The following is a 25,575-nucleotide window of genomic DNA, read 5'->3' as shown; positions in this document are numbered from 1 at the left end:
GTAGGCAGCTGGTTTGGTTGGCTGGTCGGACTGGTTTGTCCCATTGGTTAGTTATCCCACCTCTAACCACTGACTTTCGTCCCACGCGCAAAGAACGTCACAATGAAGTCACTCTTTTATACATCTGGAGCTCAGCTCATTGACACATAAATCTGCTTAATGTGAATGATTGCTGCTCATTTTCTTCAAGGTGGATGGTGATAACTGCTAGTTCAAACCCAATCTCCCAAACCTACACGCTCTTGTGTATATAGTGAGGGCTGTAGTGTGATACACGTAGGAGCTTGGATTTCGACTATGATACTACGCTTCGGAGATCCCACTGGTTTTTTTTTCTCCATGTGTGTGTTGCAACAATTTTAGGCCTGTCTAATAGTGGGCCAGCACTGACGCAGTCTCTGTATGTCTACTGGGATAGCTTAAAATGTAAGGCAAAGTAACATCTCCAAAGTGTCTGCAGACCATTGAATAAAAAGCAACCTTGGATAATTAAGCATACTGTAAGATAAATGAAGGCATAATGTCTTCAAATTCTCACAATAAGCCAAGGGAAAACTTTGGCTCTTGAATAGGAGACCACAGATGTAAAAAACAATCTATTTAAATCAGCTTGGGACATTACTTCAATGCTTACTACAATATGGTGCCGCATGTTGTATCATTTGTAATAACCACATCCAGACAGGTACTTCTAGAGTGTTACTTGGGACCCTCTAGGAAATTTGTACCTCGATTTCAATACCTCTGTTCAGCACTTTCCTGCTAGGCATATGTACAGTAGTTCAGGCTTTACAACTTCAGAAGATAAAGAGCTTTGGAGTCATATTTCAGGCATACTGTAACCATACAAAGATTAAACGTGGTTTTCATTTACATTGGTAATATCTGACACAACTAGAGAATAAATAATAAATAATTGCATTGTAAATCTCTGCACTGCAAAAGGGCGGTAGGTCCAGACAAGATGGAGATCCTGTGCATGAACTACATTTCCCAGAATGCTGTGTGGGGCGTGAGCTGCCGCCCTTATTTAAAAACACCGGAAATTGAAGCTCTGTTAAGATGGTTTGATTTGTTGTTTGAATACTAAATACCATGTGAAACTTAGGAATTGGGAGTTTTTGAAGTGAGTATCTTTGGAAGACGTCAAAGAGTCTTTACTGCGAAAGCTGGTAAGCAGCTCAGTAGCCCGTTTATTGATAGAGGCTGAGGAAGTCTAGGCTTTCATTCTGTCTTGGTGGTTTTGCATTGTTTCCTCACAGTGTATTTATTTTGAAAGGCTGGTTTTGTACCTTGGGGCTTTGCTTTTGTGAGACCTGAAGATAAATTCGCTTTCTGCGACACCCCCAAACCGCAGGTGTGCCGCAGTATGGGCGGTAACACTTTCTGATTCCCTAAAAAGCGACTTTGAAAGGAAAAGACATTGTCCCAGCTTCAGGACAGTAAACATTACACATACACAGACGTATGCGACAAGGCATACGGCAGATCAACATTAATGCGTTTAACGTTGTACAATTATCTTTAAAAGGCTGCATATCACTAACGGGAACGTGCAGTAAGAAAACATAATTTTGTGGGTTTATTGATGCGCAAAAAGCCTTTATTCAGTATTGACTACAGACTCAGCATGCTGTGTTGGCTATACATTATATGCTTGCATGTCCCATAGTGTAAAGTATGACTCACAACTGTAAATACTCGTTGAAAGTAGCCGCATGTGACGGAATATATATTTTTATTTGTTTTTCTTCAACAAAGAACACCCAGGAAGTGCAGAATACAACTGCTAATGTTATTCTTCACTCCACTAGATGGAGGTACTGTAACTGTATTTATTACCTTCACAGCGTCTGTCCGCTATGATCAGAAGATGATCGTGTGCTTTGCTCCCACTCCTTGTCAGTCTGCTGGAAAATGATGTATACCATTATTATATTATATTTTTGTACCAGCTTGATACCAGCTCGTGTGTTCTTCTTACCTTCAGCAAAATGCTAATTATTTCGATCATATCCATCGAGAAATACGATGTGTGAAGTGTTAAAATGTGACGTTCGAACGTATTTCAATATATATATAATTGCAATTTATTTGGCTTAAGTTAGAGGAAATCTCTAGTGAACATCCTCCTAGCAGCCTCTAGGCGCTTATATCACAGTATTTAAAGTGTTGCTGCACTTTAAAGGTTCCTTTACATTTGTATTTTGAAGTTTTATAGTCTTGCTCTTTTTAAAAAAAAAATACGAGACCTCCCAGCCTTAAAAGTAGGCTTTGCTTCGCTGGTCTGACACACAAACGTCCGAAACATTAGTCTTCATCTTAATGAGGGCAAGGGGTGGAAGACGACGAAGGTTAGTTATAACGCTGGAACAGGGGGGGGGCGTACGTGAGAAATTAAGCGAAAAGGAAGTCGGGCAGGACACGGTGGGTTTAGTCTGGAAACCCTGGTGCCGGTACCGGTCGCAGCCGGGGGAGTTTGCGGTCTTTATAAAATAAAATAGCTTAAGCGCGCTTCGTGCTCCCCTCCCTCTCGCGACGGAGTGACGTCATCAGGAGGGGGGTGTCTCGCATATTCTTCTTCACCACGCAGAGCAGCGAAGAGATACACGATAACGAGGAGCCCGCTTTCTCCAAGTCCAATTGGCCCGGGAGATTGTGAACAACAGTGTTGCTCTTTCCTTGACTGGGTTTTTTTTTTGTTTACCCAAGATTGCGTGTATGCAAGGCCGAAACCGAACAGAGTAAGTTTTCCTCTTCCACATCCACACATAAACATCTTTTTTTGCTGTGTGTTTTTTTTTTATACAACTCTTTGCTATGCGGGGAAATTGCGTGCGTGCGATGGGGGCTGGAGGGGTTAGGGAAACCGCGACAGTTCTCAGTGGCAGACTCAGGGGAGAAAGTTGTGTTTTCCTTCTTTGAAGCGACCGCCCTCATCCGTTGTGCAGGGGAGAAGGCTGTGCAGAGCGAGTGTTGTGCAGTGAGCAGCCCGGAGAAAGTAAAGCGATCGGATTGTGCAGTTTATTTAAAGAGGCTAATCACAAAGACGAATCTTTGCATGACCCAGATTACATATTGTTTTCCCCCCTCGGCAGCCACCTGCAGCCTGTGAAATAAAATCCAGTTTGCTCGCAGATATGAACGCCTCTGCCGTTCCTCCTCGGCTGCAGCAGTCTTTGCAATAAGTGATCGTGTCGGGGGTGTCCGGTTATGCGATACTGTCACAGTTAACTCACGGTACAGTGGATGCATTCAGTTCACTTCACTGCGTGTTACCCTAACTAAAGCCCCTGAATTAATTACCCTGTCTCTTAGATTTTGCGCGCTTACAAAACATGTTTTACTTCGTTAGATGCGTTTGATTGTAATATAACGCAGATATAGTTGCAAGATAATTGCAGATAACTGCCTGCAATTAGTGTGAGTGGGAAGTGCCGTCGTCTTTTACATACATTTGTTTTCCTAGTTGGGGGGGAAAAAAAAACTGCCCCTTTCAACTTTAAAAAAAAAAGGGGGTTTGTTACGCTTGAACACGTGACAAAGCGATCGGGTTAGATATTGCGGGTGGGGTGTAAAAGTTAAAGGGCTGGAAATGGTGGAACTCGCGACAAATTCGCCTGCAGTGAACTGGTCCATAGAAGCGTTGCAACGGTCTGTAAATTATTCTATACACTGGTGTTGCACGCTGGACAGACCGCTGTTTAACAACTCCAGGTTGTTAAATGTGAACGGTTATACCAGGCACATTTCACCGTTAGTAATTCAATGAATTCGGACTTTTTACATTACGTGAGGGGGATTGTGCCTCGTTAACATAGAGTTGCTGTGCGTTTTTGTTTTTATTCTTTTAAAAACTCATCTTAGGATGCAGTATATTCTAGGAGCCGTGCCAGTGATTTTATCGACATCATAAACGACATAATGACCTCATTGATTTAGGTCAAAGTCTCAGACTTTTTGATGTTCTGCCACACCCCATCGATCCATTTACTAACCGCTCGTATCCAGTGCAGGGTCACGGGGGCACCGGTGCCTATCCCAGCAAGCAACAGGTGCAAGGCAGGGTACACCCTGACTGGGATGCCAGTCCATTGGCAGGACACGCATACAGACGCACACCGTGACCAGTTTTTCCAGAAGCCAGTTCACCTATTTGCATCTTTGGACTGTGGAGGGGAGAACAGCACAAGGAGGAAACCAATCTGAGCAAGGGGGGGGAACATACAAACTCCACACAGATAGTACCCCAGGATTTGAACCCAGAGCTCTAGCACTGCAAGACAGCAGTGCTAACCACTATGCCACTGTGACATCCTCTGCCTCAGCCGTTAGTGGCAGACTCAGTTCTTACAGTTTGTACTTCTGGCACGCAGGGTGTCATCTGTGAGTGTTTGATTGTGGTCTTAGCACACAGTTATGTTGCTTCTCTTTTCATTAAGCACTTCTCCCACTCACAGTCATAGGTCCTGTCCAGCTTTTAAAGGGCTGCCTTGTCTTTCAAAGCACCGATTATGCGCTGAACACACCTTAACAGTGCTGAAGGGAGGCCTTGAAATGCATTATTTCCAGAAATCTATCGGTGCCAAAAGTAGATCACTTTTCTCTTGATATCTCAGGGGTCCTTTCACCTTGTCCACAACCACCTTTTTCTGAGGAAGAAACATGGGTTAAAATATGCAGGGCAGTTACTACAGGTCTTTCATTGCATTGAAGCTGTTTTGTTTAAAATCCTGTTTGGATCTGTATCTCTTCTGGCAAGGGGCATTGCAATGTTTTGTGGTTTGTGTAGAACAAACATGTGCAGAATTGATTTTGGTGTGTGCAGATAAATGTTAGCTTCTTAAGCTATTTTATTTTATAAGCAAGTGTTTGGTAGGAGGAGAGATTCTGTTAATGAAATGGATGGTTCATAATATTCAGAGCTTCCAGACCCTGGCAGAGTTAAAACAAACATGTTGTAGTTATTTCTTCATTTAAGGCAGCTAGTGACTGTTTCTGAATAATGTTTTATTTAATCTCATACCAGTACAGCTCCACAAGCCTCATTTTATTCAGTGTTGGCATCTAAGAGCTAATGAATCCATAGAGGCAAAAAAAGTGGCTTAAAGTAAACTTCACATAATTGGAGAAGATGGGAAGAATTACAGAGGACTCTTTAATAGCAAAACATTTTAAGTTTGGATGCAGAAATTTGAAACCTTCAGTATAAAGCAGAAAATAAAATCGTAAATAGCTGGTGCTGCTAAAAAGCCTTTTTAAGAAGGGTTAGGCTGATTTGGTTGCCAATTTCCCAACGTTTGCATTTTTATCCCTCTTATCTATACTGAAAACGTTTTTTTTGTCATTTGACCACTGTAACTCTGCTTTAGTAGGTATGTGGTTTGATGTCATTCTCTGAAAGTGCTGAGGTTTTGAATATACTGTAAATGATCATGAACGAATGAAACTTGAGCATCAGAAAATAATATAAACAATCGCTGTTCTGTCAAGTGTCTAATTTGACAGAGGTATTAGTATTGATTAAAAATATAGTTTTATGGAAGATTTTGTTAAAATGATTGTCAAGGTAAAAAAAAAACGAAAACCTCAGCCACCTATTTTAAAATAATAAATGCAGCTTGCTTTCATTATTATAATAAAATGGGTATCGCCAAAAGTGATCCCACAGATCCCCAATCTGGCAGAAAAACTAGGAAAACTTGTAACTTATTGATCCATTAAGGAAATAATATGCTCAGCTAAGGTATCTCTTGTATCTCTATCTACAAATAATTCAATTTAAATTGTTAGGAGTTTTTAGACATTGACACTTTAATGGTTACCTGGATTGTGTCTCCGGGAGCAGAGATGGATGATATAAATTATACTGAACTGCACACTGCCAAATTTGATGACGCAACATAAATGCTTAAGTATTGTAAAGGGGGATCATTGCTTTAAACATTCTGGAAATGTAATTAATATGATAAGCGAAATGCGTGGGTTCAGTAGAGTATAATATAGCACCGGTGAGTGCACAGAGACCAGACATTTTGTGCTTTAAAAAAAGCAGATTTCTAAGAATTAAAAAAGTTCTTTACCTATTCCGAAAGTCCAGAACAGGGCTGATCAGCTTGTAGCCCCTCTACTCTACCACATTACACTATGTTGCTACAGCTAGCATATTAAATGTTGCGTTTAAAATGAGTAAATTAAGAAGCTGGTGGTTTCAAGCGTACTGCAGTGGAATGGGTTGGAGTAGTACAGTAGCTCTGGTCTAGAAGATACTGAATGAGATATGGAAACAAACTGTTTCTATTTTGGTTTAGGGGGTGGTGTCTGAGTGAAACCTTGATTGAAGTTTCTAAAATCACAAAAGCAGTAAGTTAGGTGATTTCACAAGTTCTTTTAAAGTTACAGTAATCAGCTGAACACAGGCAAGGGGAAAGGGGCGGTCTTGCCCAGGCTGTAATGAAGGAATGAGACAGAATCCCACTAGACAGCTTCCGAACCTGGGTCAAATCGCATGTCAGGGATGTACAGCTTGTAATACTTCTAGTAGTGGCTGTGTGCTACAGGCCTGTCACTTTCATCACAGCAAAGCGCCCTCTTGATGAGCCATGTTGTTCATGTGAACATGACACATTGACCTCTGTCATGCGATGGTGGGGAGATTGACTCCACTGCATGGGGTCTTGTGTGCTCTCCCTGTGTTCGTGTGGGTTTCCTTCCAGGCGCTCTGGTTTCCTCCTACGGTCCAGAGACATGCCGGCAGGTCCCGGCTGTGTGAGTGTGGGCGTGCCTGGGTCTGCCCTGCGATGGGCTGGCATCACATCCAGGGCGGACCTCACCCCGCGCCTGTTGCTTGCTGGGATAGGCTCCAGCTCCCCTGGGACCTTGAATTGGGCACAGCAGTTGGGAAAACGGATGGGTGGATGCAATGGCGGTGCGCCGACTGCAAAAAATATCTTTTCTTAACAATTGTACATTTCTTGTGGTCATCTATAAGAGAAGTGTTTCTTTCTCGGTATATTATCAGATGAATGAGGGGTGTAAAAAAAGGAAGTGTTTTTTCTTCTCATTGTCATGATGTTATTACGGGTGTTTGTAAGGGTGTTAACCCCAGCGTCTTACTTTTTGCAAAGCTAATATTTGTCCTGCTGACAGTCCCTTCCCTTAATCCGGACAGGGCAGTAACCTAATCGGCTGTGAAGTAGGACTGCTGGCACAAAATGGCAGGAGACGTCGCGCCGATGGGTGCCGCTCCTCAGTAGTGGCTGAAGAAGGTTCTCTCATTTATGTTTCGTGCTTTGAGGTACTATAGGATGAAAAGCTGTTTATATTAATTATTAATACTAACAATTAATAGCATCCAGTGGGCTGTGTGGTTGGTTTTGGAAACGTACTTTGAAGGGCTGGTAATCCTTTCATGAGCTTTTCAGAGTCTCCCGGGGAAAAGAAATGTGTATTTTGAAAACCGGACGTGAATATTGCCTTGTATATTTGTCAGGTAATTTATTTAATTACAATTCTAAATGGTATTTATCATTCTTAAAGCATGAGGTGGCTCACTTTCATCTCGCTTCAGTCTAGAATGTCTGTTTATCTGACGTGTTTCAGAATAGTGTGACAAAAGTGAAGAGAACTATAATGAAGAGGCTCTTGCCATCATCGGGTTACATCCAGCTCGACATCTGGCAGCAATGTAATGAGTTAGAAGCACCTGTTTTTGTCACTTGCATGGCTGTCGAAAATCATGTTATGCTAGTTTGCTACAGTATGTGGTTTTCAGCAATGTAAAAAAAAAAAGATTACAAGTTCTACTGTATGCTGAGTTCTGAGTTTCAGTCGCTCTGCGGAAGACTTTGATCAAAATGGGTTTCGTGAGCTACAAGGAAGTGGGTTAGGTTAAATGCGTTTCCATAGTGATAGACCATGAAGGCTGTTGAGAAAGGAACAGAGTAGCATCTAGGATCCCAATTTAAAAATACACATCAATTTATGATCCTGCCAGACGCCTCCTAAATAATATAACTAACTTCCAGAACTTTTTGCCTTTGCCTCTGGTCCTCCTATTGTAAGTAAGCGATTCATTTTGTAAATATTACATGGAAAAGAATAGAGATCAAGAGTAACTGGGTAGAGTCTACTCAGAAGCTCTGTAGTTTTTAATTTTTTGAAAAATGGGGCTTTTGGAAAGCCTGTCTTCCATTCTCAAATGGGGGGTAGTTGCACAGACTGAGATTCAGGTATGGCAGTATCCCTGAACTTTGGGGAATCCATCCATAAACTTTCTTCAGTTACTTGCAAAAAACTTTCTCCTAACCGAGAAGAAAAGCCTGTGGGGAAAAAAAATAATCTTCAAGTCAATAGTTCTTGAGGATAACATTTGTTCCTGAAATTTTATGACTAAGGTTTTCATTGTTTTCTTTGGAAAACAAAAGGGTTTTAGCTTCACCTTACAGAAATGAGTGAAAGTAGCCTATGAACATTCCCGTTTTCTTGGATTTTAAGGGTATCCAGCAAAATAAAAGGTAGAAGAATATTTATGGCTCTTCTCCGTTTAATGTTCTCCTTAAAAAAGGTGTATGGGAGAGAAGAAGCACTCTTTCAGCACATGCCATTTGTTAAATTGACAATATGCTGTATTATTGCAATAATGATAGCCTAAAGTGAATGAATTTTCATTATAATGCAATTAAAAATTGCTTCTGACCATTTTCACAGGCGATTAGACGAGAAAGCGTTGCATGTGCTGTATTTTGCCTGGAATGCCAGGAATTTTTAAAGTACCAAATTCAACATAAAATACATATTCCAAAAAAGAATGGGCCATAGTGAATGAGTGGCTAAAAATATGGTTTTGTGCACATTGTGCTCTCCAAAATCAACAGTGGTCGTTGGGAAAAGATGACAAAAATGCAGCAGTCTTCATGCGCTTGCTTGGCAATCTTTCTGGAGTTCTTTTTTTTTTTTTTTTACAATTTTGTATGTGTAACATTAAACAGAACGGAACAGCGCAAAAACCACAGGTAGAAAAAATCATGCAGAAGAGGGGAACTCGCACAAAAAGGGGGCAGAGAAGGATTGTTAAACACATGTACGAAAAGAAAGGGTGTCTGGCGTTCAAGTGCAGTTTTGTTTACATTTCTATAAGGAATTGGAAATCTCCACAAAGCAAGTTATAGCACAGTAGATTTGGCAGTATTGCACAGTTAAATGGTCTCCTTGACATGAAAAAACATGACATTTTCATTTAATTTCCTTCTCTTGAGCAAAGGAAGTTATACAGGCCCTTTTCACAGTAAGAGTGGGTTTGACAGACCGGGTAGAAATAATTCACTCTTCCCATACTGATGTCACGAGCGTAGTTACCTTTCCATGATCCAGAATAAACCTTTAATGATTGTTGTTTCTTTAACTTTCAGCAATTTAATGTATGCATGAAATCAATATTTTGTATGTATTAGGAATATTTGAAATAATTCTGCTCTTGCTTCTTGATGCCATTTGACAAACTGCCCAGGAGACCTGTAAATAGACAAAATGTACAAAAGCATGCGATTCTTTCATTCTTGGTGTATCTGTTTAGTAACTGCATGTACAAGACAAAATTAGAGGCCTAAAGCAAACCTGAAATGTCTGTTCTACATACAGTATAAGATGTACTGCATTATGCCAGTTTGTATGTTGCTCTAAGTCTTGTGAGAATAACATGTTAACCCTAGTGCTTTGCAAGGGGTTAGTCTTTTTCATGTATCTTGAGTCAGCAGAAAGGGCTTCTGAGCCTATAGTGACCTGACACATTTTTTTATTTCTCTTCTGCTTTTTTGGTTTCATTTTTCTAGTTCATTTCCTAATGCCACACAGGCACTCTTTCTTATGGGAAAAAGTGTAATCTTTCATGACGCTGATGCTCTTGCACGATAAGCGAAGGTGCAGTACATTACAATAATAAACCAGAATTTATTTGCTCTTCATTCTAGTTTCAAGTGGCAAGATTTAAGCATTCTTAAGGAGCACCGATACGTCTTTTGCAAATGAAGTAGTTTCACATTTGCCTATGATTTGTTTTACTGGATGTTTTAAAATCAATTTGTAAAATGGCCTAGGTGACATCTCCTTAATAGAAGTATTATTTCCATAGATGCTGTCTACATACACAGGACAGAGGTTAATATTATTTAAAAATATAACATTTTGCAATCTTGTAATCTGCTTTTGTTATGGTGGGCGAGCAGGTAAAGGCTGTGTGATATTGTGTTTCGTGGCAGGTTTAAATCAAACTGTATTACTCCACACAGGTGCCTTTTACTTCCACTATGAAACAACAATAACAAAAAACATATTCAAGAAAGGCTATAATTAATGATTATTATACAGTGACCAGAGTCACATTTCTGTGGAACTTATACGGTGATTGACAGATTACAAGTATTATACTATTGCTCTCAATTACTGTAGATATGTTTATATGTGCTTGCCCTCAAAATGGCATACAGACTGTATCAGAATATGAATGTGTTTTAAGCAATCCAAATGTTTGCCTATGCCTCTTTACGGCACTAAAATACTTTAATATACATTAATTTGCATTCCTGTGTCATCATGTCTATTTTGTGCTGTATATAACGGGTTTTACTTGTCACAGGTGTGTACATATACTGTATGCATTCGCAACAGGACCGTGCAAACAATTTTAAAATTAAGCATTTGGCTCATGTCTGTTGTAGAGTAGGATTCAGTCCTGAATATTTGCTGCGTTATTGAAACAAGGTTTTTTTAGCTGAATGTCTCGCATAAGCTGTCATAGTTCCAACCAAGTTCTTTTTAATGGTGGTTTATGATCGCAGAGCTTGTGCTGGTATTTCAAATCTTGGAGTGGAATTGGATTGAGACAATATGCCTGGTTATTTCTGGACCAAACAAAGAACCAAACTTTGAATAAAAAAAGTCACAATATGATAAGACACGGATGCCTAATTTAGAATTTCTCATTTGGAAGTATAACAAGATGTTTGAATTGAAATGTCTGCAACAAATGGTTTTAAAGACGCTGTTTCGATGTCTGTATAGTGCATGGCTGATGTGTAGGGGTATTTAAGCACAGAAGACGAGAAATCCAGGACTGATGTTATGACCTTTCTACAGCAGGTTCATTATCTTTCAAGTCTTTCTTTACCAAAAGTATTCAAAAGATATATACATTTGCCAATTCTTTAAGTATTCTGCTAATTTGTCAGGCGTGAAGGATACAGCCTATGTCGTACAACACAATGGAAAGCAAATTTTGAAACAGGATCAATGTGCCGAGAGGAAATCATCCTCCACATTTTTATTGAATAGTCTTATGGAAAAGGAGAGAAATGCATTTCACTATAACCACTTCAATGTACTGTCAAGGACCTTGAATGGGTGATCTTCTGTAGGTGACGTCAAACGTTGCTTGAAAGGGTTTAGAAACAGAGAATGGCTTAAACATGGAAAGTGTTAAAACACAAAGTCAACTGGCAGACCACAAAGTCTTTTATTTTTTTTAATTGAATGTTCTGAAAAAGAGGTGAAGAATCTGTTCCCAAAACATCATGGGTGTATTACCCTCAAGCTGCCTTGAGCTTTGGTGTATAGAAATATGCAGGCATGCAGTCACGTTGCAGTTCTTGTTTGTGATTATTAAGAATTTATACTGAAAGCAAAGGATAGGCCACCCTCCTAATGAAGTGCATTAACATATCGAAAGAAGAACGTCAAATATTCTGTGTTGAGTGTGAGGTTAAATTTCTTATTCCGTTATTGACAGGGTTGTCATTTTTATATCTACTGTATATTTTTGTGCTTTATTTAAAAGTTGCTTTTGCCAATAAAAAGCTCTTTTTTTTTTACCCTTCCCATTTCCAGTCATTCCATTTCCTAAATATTCCCAGATTTCTGGTCAGTGTTTTCTGGCTGCTCTTGAAAAGATTAAGTATATAATGTACTGAAACACTTTTTTTTTTCTTGAAATAAGTGTGTAGGTTGAAAGGATGCCAGTGCAGCAGACAGGGAGTGATGGTGAATGTGACTCATCTATGCGAAATGTTTTGTTTATACAACTGGAGCACTTTAGAAAGGAGTGTTCCGTACAGCATGAGTGATGCTCTGCTGTGTCAGAATATTAATGTGTGAAGACGATGACACTGAACTGCCCAGCATATTACTTTATGCTGGAGCACATTAAGCATCATTTTCGAATCACTGTCAGTAATTTAGTTCTATTTAAAAGCACACTTTTCCTTTTGTTGATGGGTGCAGAGGGTTAAGTGATTTTAACTAAGCACAGCACTTTTGTCCATTTGCATAGAGCTTTAGTAGCCTTGTTAAACAATGCAAAAGGGTTAGTTGCTCAGTTATTACTACTTAATTACCTGTCAGGCTTGTAAAATAGAAGAATTTATAGGAGATTGAGTGTTTTAGGGTCTCTATAGTTTGGTAACAGGGTGTGAACAATGCACAAAATGCACATTGTTATTGGTTTTAAATGTCTTCTTCTTCCGCAGGTGATTGGAGTACTACAGTTAAGCCCAGTCCATACTTGAATGGTCTGTCAAGATCGCTGGTTCCCTAAAGAATTCCTAGTTAGCTGGAAGTCCTTCCTCAAGTGGTCTTTATAAAAACGTGTTTCTCAGTGGATATAGTAGCAATCTGCTTTTTTAAATTTATTATTTGTAATACTTCTTTCCAGAACTGCTCCCTTCCAGCCTTTTTTCTCCCCCAAACAGCAGTTTGAATTGAAGGAGAATTGTTCATTATGTTGCCTAGAGCTACCATTTCAAAACCAGACACAACAGGGTGGGAGAACAAGACACCTCTCTTCTGATTCGTTTAGCCTTTTTTTTCTGTGATCTGGGTTGTGGTCCCAGACAAGGACAGATATCCACGTACATTCGTACCAAGCTCTATGGATCAGCATGTCTGCCTTAGTGTTTCTCACAATGGCTAGCAAAGCCCCTAGCTCTCTTGAGTTTCACCGTAATAGAATATATCCGTCCCTCGAATTTCTTTTCACCCAGTGCTGGATGTGATGAGGTCAGGCTCTGTAGTTGCCCCTGTGTGCTTTTTTCAGTAACGTGGTGTGCAGCAATACGAACGATTCAGCGACTGGAACAAATCGGAAGAAATGACCTCGGCCTTTCTCACCCCATTGAACGAACTCTGCGTGTGCCTTCGTGAATACAAAAGGGGTCTGGAATTGTACATCGAGTTTCCTTTACATGTTTCTCTGAATGTTTGCACAGCAGAATATCTTTGCAACATGTTTTAGTAGCAAAACTACTGCTGGAATGGGTCACATGATTGCCAGCATTAAAACATGGATCTCAGTAGTGTTCTTCCTCTTGGAAAATGTTCTTAATAACCAAATCAGTAAAATGTGGGCTAGAAGATTCTGGGAAGACCTCGATCACTCTAGCTACATTATTTGAACAGACCCCAGCACAGTAAATACAGTAACTTTAAAGATTTGAAGTAATGATTATGATCTGTCTGTGGCTCCTGCACCATTGAAGCTCCTTCAGTTTTTCCCCACATTCAACCGTTTTTCACACGGGCTTGCGTCTGGTTTTCCATCAGCCAGCCTTGGAGAGCGCAGCCTCAGGGAGCATTTTAATCCAAACACTTTGATACCCTGTTTATAATCATCTGCGCTTCAGTCCTACCAGGTTGTGGCAGATCCTTGCTTCGGAGAAGAGCTCGACAGCCCTAGGGGGGACCCCAACACCTCAAATTAAAGCGCCCGTCCATTGCAACAGGAAACAGACAGCTCCCCAGTCAAACTGTAGGAGTCGCTGCAGAGCAGCAGGTTGGTGAACACGATTTCCGCTCTGGCCAGATTTCTCTGGTTTCCGCTTCTTCTAACAGGGCTGGTGTCCCACTCACCCGAATACAGGCTGTCTATACAAAACCCCTCCACTGCACGATTGTGGTGAGTTTTAATTCTGATATATTGCTGATCATGGATCTAGAAAAGTTGCTGAATGCCATTTATTTTTCCTAGTTCAAAAGCGTACAGTACAGTTGGTGCTTAGTATTTTCATTTTGGAACATTTAACAAACTTGAATGTTCGCTTCACTCAGGGGAATTGAGAGTAGACAATAAAGGGCAGGTGCCTATGTTAAAAATTGTTCAGGGAGTTAATTAATTGGTATGTGGATAATATCACTGCCTTGTCATCTCTATGCTCAATTAGTTTAAGTGGACCAAAGAGACTGTAGTTTCTACAAGCACAAGTACAGTAGGTAACTGCACCAGCATGTGTAGGCTGCAAATAAGAAGGCTGAAACATTGTCTCTTTTCTGCAAGGAATAAACCTTTACTTATTCCTTTGTAGTTTCTACAGTTTTGCACAAAGAGACTTGAATGTAGATCTTTTTTCATGCCTTAATGGGAGGATTGAAGGTGCTCCTCAGAATACTCTGGATTTCAAGATACTGCTTAAATCAAAAGTAAAACAAAATCCATAAATTTAGCTCCTTTCCATTGCTGATTTCATGTGTTTATATGTGTGTTGTCCAGACTGTTCTGTTTAGTGTCAGGACTAGGATCTGAAAAAAAAAAAGGATTTATGCAGTATTTGAATTGTGTAGTGTCCACAACCATTTTTAACCATATTGTTCTCTTTGATAGATGAACGTACTGTAGCACCTTCCTTACAAATATTTGAACTCGCCAAGATCTTACTTAAATTACTCTGCACAGACTGCAGTGTTGCTATCCAATAAAAGAAAGGAATCTAGATGACTTTCATCCCCCCTGCAGTAAGGTAGTTTGAGACACATGTTTTTTTAAATTACTTGGTTTACGAACTCTCCAGAATTACTGTGAATTCTGCATAGAACATGGAGTCACAGGTAAGACGATGTTTCTTGCCTGCGGATATGCAACAATATGTTTTAGCTTATCAACAGAGTATCTAATAATAGAAAAAAAAACAAAATAATGTATAATACAGCCTTGGGACATTTTATGCTGCTCTGTTAAAACAGACATAACATTGGTAGACTTTTCTTTTGGGGCTTATTTTTACATCTGAAATTACTGTCTGTTCAAATAAGCTACACAGAGCTGCTATAAAATATACATATCTAAAAGAGTACTATCATTCTGCAATAGACCTTATTTCCCAATTGAAAAGAAAAACATCAAGTTATCCTGTTGGTTCAAGACCTCATTACGTAGGCCTGAAGGTGTTTTTTAATATCTTAATTTAATATCACTTGTTTTTTTACTTTATTGTTTTTTTTCTTGAGATGATATGCTCTGCTACATATAGATGTGAGGATGAAAAACACATTGCTGGCAGGGCTTCTTGATTTTAGGTTGATAAATAAGGAGTCGGGAGTCAGATTTGCACTGTTAAACCCATTGGGAAAGCCTGTGTGACCTTGTGTGTGAGCAAGCCTTTTGAAGGTCTCATTAATGAAAAGATTCAGAATGACAAAGCAGGAAAACACACAAGGTTCCAATTGCCATTTCTATTCAAGTCTAAAATATTTGGAATTTCTTTGAGGAATGTGGATTATCCAGTTCACGAATCCTTCTGTTCTATGATGCTTAATGTTCCTATTGCATCCGAAGCAGGAATAAACCTGGAAGGCACAGTAAATCCCATGTTCTGGAGGCATTAAGGGGTCATTAGTCAGTGTGTTTTCCTCGTTTTGAAAAGTCTCCTGCTGATTCTGTCTTATAATTTATTTTGAGTTATGAAAGAAATTACTGGTTGGCAAAGGAATGCTGATTGCTGGGGTGCCTGTGTACTGTATCATTTATATTATTTATTTTTCAGACCAAATTGAAGGATCAGTATTTCTGCAAAGCTGTAGATTTAATTTTGTTTTTCCTGTTGGTTGATGTATGTTTAATACTGAGCCTGTTACTGAAGGATGATGTTACTTGCCTTGAAACCAGGTTAATGTTGTATTCTGGATCAGGAGACCTGGCCCTTTAGCATAGTGGAATTCTCCACTCTGAGGATTAGTGCCCCAGAGCTCTGGCTCCAAAGCCAGAGATACCTGTGAGCATCAAATCCCTGTGTCGACAGAGCTACACTTGTCACATTGAATTTCAGAATTAGATGTACATTGCCTGCCATTTTGATGTGTTGTATATCAGGAGTATCAAATTAAGAAATTCTAATTAGGAGGACACGGTGTATGTTCCCCCCATATGTTTTATTCCAGTCAAATATCGTGTTTCAGTCCCCGACTATTCAAATAAGTTATCCACATTTATCGTTGCTCAAAAATTGACATTGATTATTCCTTTTTAAGGTAATGGACTATTGAATATTTTCATACACTATTTTTGCATCATATAGGATTTTTTTTTTAATGGTAAAAAGATTTATCCTGTATTATTACGAATATAAGATATAGGACTTACAAAACACAAGTGGAGAACACTTTAAACTTTTAAACTCGAGCAAGCCATGACTGTACAGGCGTGTCCATATAGACTATAGGTGTTATTGACTAGTGACATGATAGCTTTGCACAGTGCATTGGCGTACTTTTATGGATGGATCATAAAAGATTGCAGCTAATTAAGAACTCAGTTGTTGATAGATGAATGTACTGTAGATGCATAATAGCAGGTTCTGTCCTTACAAATGTTAATTGGATTCACAAATAGTATTATCTAAATCAGCTTTCATACAGTTGCTTATTATTACTTAACACTTTTTTTTTTTAAATACGCAGCGCTGCCTTTGCTTATTAGGCTTCCTCAGGCACGACTGTTTTAGATTTATACTTTCTCTAGTGTGGAACTCCTGAAAGGCACATAGGCCCATGAGCTAGGACCCTGTCTGTTGGGAATCTTGTCTGAACATTGCTTTTAGCGAGGGGAAGCTGAATACCTTGTGAACATGTCTTTGGTGCAGAAAACCTCCTGGAGTTTGTCTTTTCGCTCCACTAATGTAGTGGCCACTTGCAAATATGGAGATTTTCTGAACAGGTTCCTTTGGGATTTACTCTGAGCCTTAGATGTCCATTAAAATGTCATTTACAGTAATATGTACTGTTCCAAAAGGCTGTCTTTGTTATTAATTTTTTTTTTATGAAGCTGGGTTAGATTACAGCTGGGAGGGTAAAGACAGAGGGGGTAGATTTGACAGAACCTAACCAGTCAGTTCAAAGAGTGTTCGCTGAAATGCCTGAAGCGATTGTGAGTGGGCAGCAGGCACAGTTATATACAAAGGAACAAATGGAGGTTAATTCCGCACTGAACTTAAGCCTTATGTTTCTCATTTGGAATAATGGTTAAGAACAGAGCGTCTAATAATAGAAAACAAAATAATATACAAAATGGCCTGAGGAATATTTGTACTGTTCTGTTAAAACAAAAGTGCATCAATTTTAGGACTGTCTTGGGAGTTAGTAATTATAGAGGCAAAAATACTGCCAGTTGAGTACACTATGCAGGGCTGCTATAAAGCTTATTTGGGGAAAAAATAGTCAGGCTGCAATAGTCCCTTTTTATGCTGAGACTGTTCACTCTTCTATATTACTTTTTGAGGATGAACATAAAAACGCTGCTGCACAGACTTTTGATGTTGCCAGGAGAGAAGAACGAGGAGCTGGATGAGCGTTTGGAGCCCATTGGGGAGGCCCGTGTAACCTGGTGCACGAATGAGCCTGGAGCCTGAGTTTTTAGAGCAGTGCTTCGTAATGGCAGTGTAGAGCAGAACACACAAGGTTTCCCTTTCACGGCTGTCATGGAGAGTGGATGGAAGAATTAGGAACCGATAGGGAGGGGAGCCACATTAGCAGTGAAGTGGAGCCTGTTGTTGAAAATGGGATCCCATGGGACCCAACCAGCCTAATGAGTGCTGGCGCGGGAACGTTTCGTCACCGTTGCGGGTGGCCATGGTGAGGATTCTTCATGTTTGAAGAAAGACCCTCAGCAGGTGGTCTCACCAGGCTATCAAGGAAAGCAGGGAAGTGTGTATCTGGGTGGATGCCTGGGGGTGTTTGACAATATGTCAGCTGGCCTCCAGAGGAAACTCTCCATTCCTTTGGTAAGAACGGAAGTGGTGTATGGCGCCTCCTGTTGGTGGATAAAGGGGAAGGTGTGGTGAAGTGTATTAAGTTCTTGAGAGGTCATACACGCGTTTACAGTAACTGTAGAATCTGTTCTCTGTGCATTTAGGAACAGCTACCGCAGAATTATATAGAGGTCAGCTCTTTTGTGTATTTCGAGTTAAAGACGTACGTTTGTGGTCTGCAGAAAGCTTGCCTATTAAAAAAAAATAGCCATGTTTTTTGTTTCTGTTGTAACTTAACCGCAGAAGCGCAGTGTTCACATTTTTTTAATTTTGAATTTAAAATAGATTGAGGCTTAAGTATCTAAAGTTTTGCTTCTAAGTAAAATACTAAAGCACTTCCATGACTCCTACACTATTCCGTATATTCAATTATTGAATGAATTTAAATCTAGCTTGCTGTTTACATCAGAAATTTGGCATTTGTTAAGAACTAGTTGTACCAATACCATAACAGCCTGTTAAAATCACTAAAACATTGAAACATTTTTTACAGGAATTAATGTATGGGTTATGAGGGTAAAAAAACTCAATATAAATGAAAATTTCTTATTTTGGAATAATGAATTTTCAGTTGAAAAGTAATTATGTGCATGAAGTGTACTGTGCTCTTATCTGTATTCTCCTCTCCCAGTCTTCTTGTGAGTGTTTGGTTAGTGTGTATTGTGGGATACAGCCATACAGAAAATGGTTTCTGAGACTGCACATTGTAGGACCTTCCAAGGCAGACTATAACCACATTTACAAGTTCTATTCTTCTTAGCTTAGTTTGCATAGTAATCTTCTTTCCATTTCTCCTCAAAACCCATGACATACTAGGAGGTATTTTTACCTGAAATCAAATTTCATGTTTATCCTGACTAGGAGTCCTGGACGAATGATTTCACAGTAATATTTACAAGATCTTAAATATGTTAAATGTTTGTTGGAACTGACTTGTAGGTGTGCACCCCCATTAAGTTTTGTCCGAGTTTTGGAGGTTCCGCAAATATAATTCTAGATCCTTTGAATACTGCAGCCATTCACCAACAGGGAGGTCTTATGATCTGAAGGAAGTAAGGGGAAGATCACATCACGTCATTCACACTCATTGGTAAGACCAAGTCAGGGGTAAAAATGTAACTACAGTACCTAAAGCAGGGCCTGCAGACCATTACCAGCCATGAATGGCTGAGCCCAAGACGGTAGATAAGTTTAGAATATTCTGTTTGATGCGAAGTTTACCCTTTATTCCTCATTGTTATCATGTCAAGACCTATTCTTCCAGGCGAGAGTGGAAAGGCCTATCTGCATTTCAAAGGCGGTATTTTATAGAAGTATAAATATTTATAACATTAAGAATCCTGGCAACAATGTCCCTACTTGATGCACTATATTACAAAATGAGAGCTGCAGAAAATTGGCAGATGGAAATAAAGGAAAAGATGTATCCCTTAGTGCCTTTTCTTTAAAAGCATAATTTTGGTTAGCTATTGCCAACATTTGATCACTATTACATAAACTGGGCAGGTCATTAAGCAACGATTTTCATCTCAGCGGAGAACTAATGAGGATTATGCACATTAAGGACTTTCAGTTTTAGGGCAGTTTTAAAATACTATCCTCTCTATCTTGGGGAACACAAAGTCATATGATCACCCTATTTATATTATTATATTATTTATCTTGTATTAAATACGTAATGCACTTTGTGGTTTCTGGTCCTCTGTAATTACCTATACAAAACAATACTGGCACATAATGGCTGATTGCCATTGGTTGATTGGTTAATTAATCTATAAAATACATCCAAAATCATTTTTCTTATCACCTTAAGTCTCGTGTTTCACATAAATATTTGAATGCTCTAGTCAGTGTTTGCTTTTAAATTTGTCCTTACCTTGTGTGCTTTGAAAGGGTGAAATAAAATACCAGTCTTACTTGTTACATTAAATAAAAACCACGTGTACAGCATTGCATTAATGTGACTGTAATTCTGTTCTTAATGGCTGTCACATTCCATTCTGCTGGAGTCTTCATGCTCTCAGCCTTGAAATTGCTGAAGAGATGCTTGGCTGAGTGAGAAAATCAGTTCCCAAAATGTGGTTCAAATCCCAAAAATGCACTAAACCATTAAAAATAAATTCAAGGCACCCACTGTAAGTCTTGTCCAAGTTGGAGGCATATGACCTGTGTAAGAAATCCATGCCTTTTTTCTTCCCGCTTTATCCGGTACAGGATTGCGTGGAAGCTGGAGCCTATCCAGGTAAGCAATGGCCGCAAGGCAGGATACACCCTGGATGGGACGCCAGTCCGGAGAAGGGCTCACAGAGACTCAGACATGTACTTTATGCTGTACATTCACACAGTGTTCCTTTTCTCAGAAGCAAGTTCACCTGCCAGTTTATCTTTTACCTGTGGGAGAAAACCAGAGCACCCAGAGGAAATCCGTGCAAACATGTGGAGAACATACAAGCTCTATGTAAATGGTACCCCAGGAACTGAGTCCCAAGACCCCAGCACTGCAAGGCAGTTATGCTAACCACTGCACCAACTTCCTGCTGTCTGTAAGAAATACTGCTGTTAATTTAAAGAATCGGCTATATTAACACTCATTTTTTCTTAGCAGCAAAGTTTAGGCTGCGTGTTTGCAGTACCTACTACTGCCCTTGCAAATAAGATTCACTGAAAGACAAAAGCATGTGGTTGCTGTGCTGAAGCTGAATGTCACACACTGGTCTCCCCTAAATAGCAACATCTCATTGCACCAGAATGAGAAGCATCAAACAGGCTCTCAGATGGAGCGTGTTCATTTTTATGTTCTGTAATCATCTGCCTTAGGCTTAATTATTCTAGAGAAAAATGAAGTCAACTACAATCTGACTGAAGTCTTGCCTCCGTTTCCATTTCAAAATGATAGAGTAAGTTTTCAGGACTCATTTTCACTTTCATTTTTTTTTTAAATGAAGAAAAAATAAATTAACAAGTCAACAAGAAAGGACATGTTTTGATGTCTGACATATTATAACAAAAGAAAAAACTGAGCTTAGAGACAGTACAGTTTCGAAGCCCTTCTGGTCTAGGAGTAGTCCAAAACCCGAGTGCAAAAGACAACGGGTGCACAGATCCAACTTTACAAGGTGATCTTGCCCTTTTAAATGTCGTGCAGAAAAATCATCGTAGTGTAGTAGGATCTTTGACCGTTGTGATTGTATCAGATCAGCTTCATGTTTATTTAGAGACCGACTGTGATTTAAGAGACAGAGCACTGCTGGAGAGCTATCATTTGGGTAGAGATCAGTCAGAAGAACGAGTCTGTTACTAGCCTTACAATGGAGAAGGGAGTTCTGGGAGTGATTTTCAATTAAAGTAGCATCAAACAAGTCTCCTGTCGTGGGATTTCTGGACATGTAAGGGTTCCCACTCACTCACACACGTCCTATATCAGGGGGGCAGCGTCACACATGGTCTGTCCAAGTCTTGATACAGATGGCAAGATAATACAAAATGAAAGATGAATGAGGATGAGAGGCGCTGTGAAAACAGTATATTTAGCCAGCGAGCAGCTGGAATTTATAGAAGTTGTAGGAGAAGGTGTTAGAAAGCCTTTTTTTTGTTTGTTTTTTCCTTTGCATCTCAAAGTAGATCTGATAAATAAGTAATTGTAATGCATAATGCAGAGCTTTCGTGCCTTTCATGTTTTATAGCCAGCTTCGTGACTGTGCAGGAGGAAAAAAGGTTTATTGTATAACTCAAGTGGTGTTGGTTAGAATTCCACTTGGGTATTCTCCTGTTCCGGGGAACGAATTAAGGAATAAAGAGAATGTATATAGAATTATATTTGCTGTGCAATAGGAGGGTGGCAGGGTGATGCAGTGGTTTCCTCCCGATGCTCTGATTTCCTCTTACAGTCCAAAGACGTGCTGGTAGGTTATTTGCCTTCTGGGAAAAGGGGCTCTGGTGGAGAGTGTGCCTGTGTCTGCCTGTGCCCTGTGCTAGACTGCTGTATCCTGCCTTGCTGCTTGCTGCCAGGAGCACTACCTCCCCTGCGAGCCTGTGTTGCAAAAAGCAGAATTAAAAAGGTAACAGATATTTATATAGGGAATCAAGGGACATAAAGGAACACTCTTACATTGTATTTTGATTTAAAAAGAATTTGTAATGTGCAATACATAGAAGTATAGCACTCCGAAATTGAAGACAGGTTCTGGTGGCAGACGAGCGAAGAGCTGGTGAGCCCCGTGAATAAGCAGGGAGGCACAGTCCGAGGCTGAATGCTCAAAACCAGGTGCCACAGGAGAATCCAACAACCAGAGAACCGAGCAGGAAGCGAAGTTCGGAAGCCCAAGCAAGACTCGGCAACAAGCCGGAGGGCGATCCAAAAGCGGAAGTCCGAAACCAAACCCCGCTGAAACGAAGGAGCTCACAGAAAAGTTGCCAAGACTAGGAGAAAAACGCATAAAGACTAAGCACTGCGGCGTCGCCAAGGCAGGTCATAAATACCATGTGTTAAGTACCTTCAGGTGGAGTTGATTTCGTCCATAACTTGTTGTTATGGCAATGGTTTGACTGACAGGCCTGTCGATAACAGTGTTTTCAGTGTGGTTGGCGATCCTACAGCGCGAGCAGACATGATTGGTTCGCTGCTTTTTCTGTGACTAGTGTGAAAATGATTGTGAAGGGAATTTTGAATTTGGGGTAGTGACTTCAGCTATCTGACTTTGTACCCGTGCATATTTGAAGAGCATTTGTTTTAAATGCGGGTGGTGCTTAAAGTGGTTACGAGTCTCGGGTCATGGTTTGATGTATACATTTTAGAATTTAAATTTGCAGCATTTTTACTGTGACGATAAATATTCTACATGTGAAAAGTAATATGTTGATTTGAAATGGAAACCTTCTGTACATACGGATAGTATATATGTGAAACTGCATTCTGCTACTGTGCAATAGTAGTCAATTAACAGCACACATATGGAATATTTACTCAGTCCAGCTACAGGCTCTCCCTTTTATATCTCTGCCCTGGCATGTAAATAAAGTTCTGCTGACCTCCAGTCAGCATGCACGCCAACAGAAAAGCAAATTAAACTCTGATTGTATGCATCTATCAAAATGGGAAAGGTGGTCTTTTATCATAAATGCCATGATTTGAACGGTGGAATAAGATTTTCTTTGTTTTGCTGCTTTTAAAACTGCATAGTTAAGCATGTGCTCATACTCTGATCATTGATCGATTGACTGGCCGCTCCTCCTGTCACAGAGCAGACTGTATAATATGTCTGATTGTTAAATGGCGGTTGTAAATCTGTGTTTTTTGCTCCTAGAGAGCTATAAGTAATAAACATCCTAAAAGTATGTTGGATTTTATGGTGAATTTGTTTTATTGTAAAAATAAGGGCCTCACTGTTTATGAACACTCTTCTTGTTACATGTAAGTATACAGTCTGTCAGGCGTGAGGAAGATTACTTTGAAACAGTTAGAAGCTGAAGCATGCAGCAATGCCAGCAGCTATTTCTCTTAACCTGATAGCACATTGTTATACCAAATCTCTACGGGACACTCATTTCTCAAATACGAATCACTTTCTTGGACAAAAGATTAATTTACATCAATATTAACAACTGAAGTCTCATCTTTCATGTATCATAAGCCTGTATCCTGAGCCACAGGACAGCAGTTTTCTCTATCCTTATTGGAAAGGTATTCAAAAACGTGTTTGATAAATGATCTATTCTTAACTTAATTATGCAGTGTATCTTTTTTGGCCTTGAGGGATTGTATCTCATGCACTGGAAGGAAAAGGGAAGAGAAGATATTTAAAACATGCTGCCTGGCCACACTGACAAGTTGTAAGATCTTAGGACTTTTTATGTTCTGGATTCTACAAACAGCTGTTTCTGTGGAGAGATATCTCTGAGGTCAGATTTTGCAGAACCCAGTCCAGCAGTGCTGGTGTAATTATTTCCAATAGCTAGACCGGGTATGCAAGCAATGTTTCTCTGGAGATTCTTTCCTGACTGTTGTCTCGTTGTGCGTACTGTAGGTCAAGGCGTGACCAGGAGCACAGGCCTTTGCTAGCTTGCTGTCAGAGCCCTGGGCCTCCTAAACTACCTCAGCTCAAACCAAAAGCAAGCTGATCAGAATGAAATATGTCCGTTATTTAGAAATAGAAATACATGGTGATGTAGGGAGTGAGGTGACGTTTTCCAATGAATCGGTTTATTTCTTAATAACAAAATCCACTTTTCCTTAAAATTCTTTTAAGACAAATACAAGTATAAATTGATGCTTAAATGAGCATTAATCTAAATGCCCACCACGAAGAAAATATGAGGTTTGTTTTAGTTTTTTGCCAAACTTGTGATTTTTTTTTTTATGTTGCTTGGGTGATCCTGGATAATTCTGCATCTTTGCTTGTTCTGACTTTGTTGTGGGGCTGTAACAAAACCTTATAAGAAATACCATATTCGCAGATTTAAAAGAAAGCAGTATTTGCGTTTGCTGTATGTAGGGCTTTTCTTGCCCAAACACCAATGTTCTTTCATGCACTGCCATTATGAATGGTCAGATAGTAAGGACCTTAATGCCTCCTCTGAAGGAACACCATTCCAGGTCAATGTTTAGGAAATTCTGGTCCAGAAAGAAGAGCACCACCTACTGGTCTGCTATTGTCGCATACAGCAACAACTTGATTTTCCATGTAGGTCTCCCATCCCAGTAGTGACCAGGCCCAGGCTGGCTCAGCTTCTGAGATATAGCTAGTTGTTAAGTAGGTCTAATCCTCTTCACCAGTTATGTGAAGCATGCTTGTAAACTGTGCATTGGGAGCTTTTAAGGCAAAATTTCTGATGATGCAAACTAGGCTACTTCATATATTAGCACTTCTCCTTTGTTTTCCATTGATGTAATAATTTGTACAAATGGGCTAGCTGGGACGAATGACCTCTTCCGTTTCGTAACCTTTCAAAAGTTCAGGGAAAAGGGGACATTCCCAGCAAAATGGGGTTTCATGTCTAAACACCATAAGGTACCAAATCCATTTTTATGCTCCAAGAAAAAACGTTTTCATGCAATGGAAAATCCAAACCCAATGTTACCATTGCAGCAATTCTCAAGTGAGTTTGTTTGAGTTGCTTAATAAAATCACCACTTACTGTATAATGCATATTAAAATTATTCCTAAGCGCATGAAAACAAGACTTTTAAAGAAAACATTAGCAGCACCCCTAGGGAGCCAGGAGAGAAGTTAGTGCTGACGGTCGTATTTAATAGAAATCTGTAACAGGGTTGTCATGCAGTTCCTTCGCTCAGTTCTTAAACTAAACAGCATTGAGATGAGCACTTAGCACTTATGGTTAAGTGGTCTGGTAGCATGGGGAAAAGTCACGTGCCAATCATTTTAGCATCATTTTGAGACGCTCTTAAAGTATACCCCCTATGCTAGTATTACATCAACAAAACCATTATTTCACAAGAACGTTTGCACTCTAAATGCCAGGTCTTGTGTGCAACCAAAAGAAAAAAAAGGTTGAG

At 39.7% G+C, this 25,575-nt stretch overlaps 1 protein-coding gene across 4 annotated transcripts in view; it reads left to right on the top strand.

Moving 5' to 3' along the window:
• The first annotated feature begins 1,035 nt into the window (after positions 1-1,035).
• The window catches only part of LOC148651040 (neurocalcin-delta), a 96,281-nt gene continuing 71,741 nt past the window's right edge, over positions 1,036-25,575 (top strand). Inside the window, exons 1-2 of one of the 4 annotated variants that reach the window (XM_088600828.1) lie at positions 1,036-1,172; positions 13,671-13,819. The gene's annotated coding sequence lies outside the window, so the exon portion shown is untranslated. Of the gene's footprint in view, positions 1,173-2,520; positions 2,745-13,670; positions 13,820-25,575 lie in introns of those variants that run through there. The other 3 variants (XM_088600829.1, XM_088600827.1, XM_088600832.1) reach the window with 3 other exon arrangements.

This window comes from Lepisosteus platostomus, chromosome 12, assembly GCF_059453375.1.
Source record: "Lepisosteus platostomus isolate fLepPlt1 chromosome 12, fLepPlt1.hap1, whole genome shotgun sequence".
In the NCBI taxonomy this organism is placed as follows: Eukaryota; Metazoa; Chordata; class Actinopteri; order Semionotiformes; family Lepisosteidae; genus Lepisosteus; species Lepisosteus platostomus.
The sequence above is the reverse complement of the archived record's forward strand: the minus strand, read 5'-3'. Positions and strand labels throughout refer to the sequence as shown.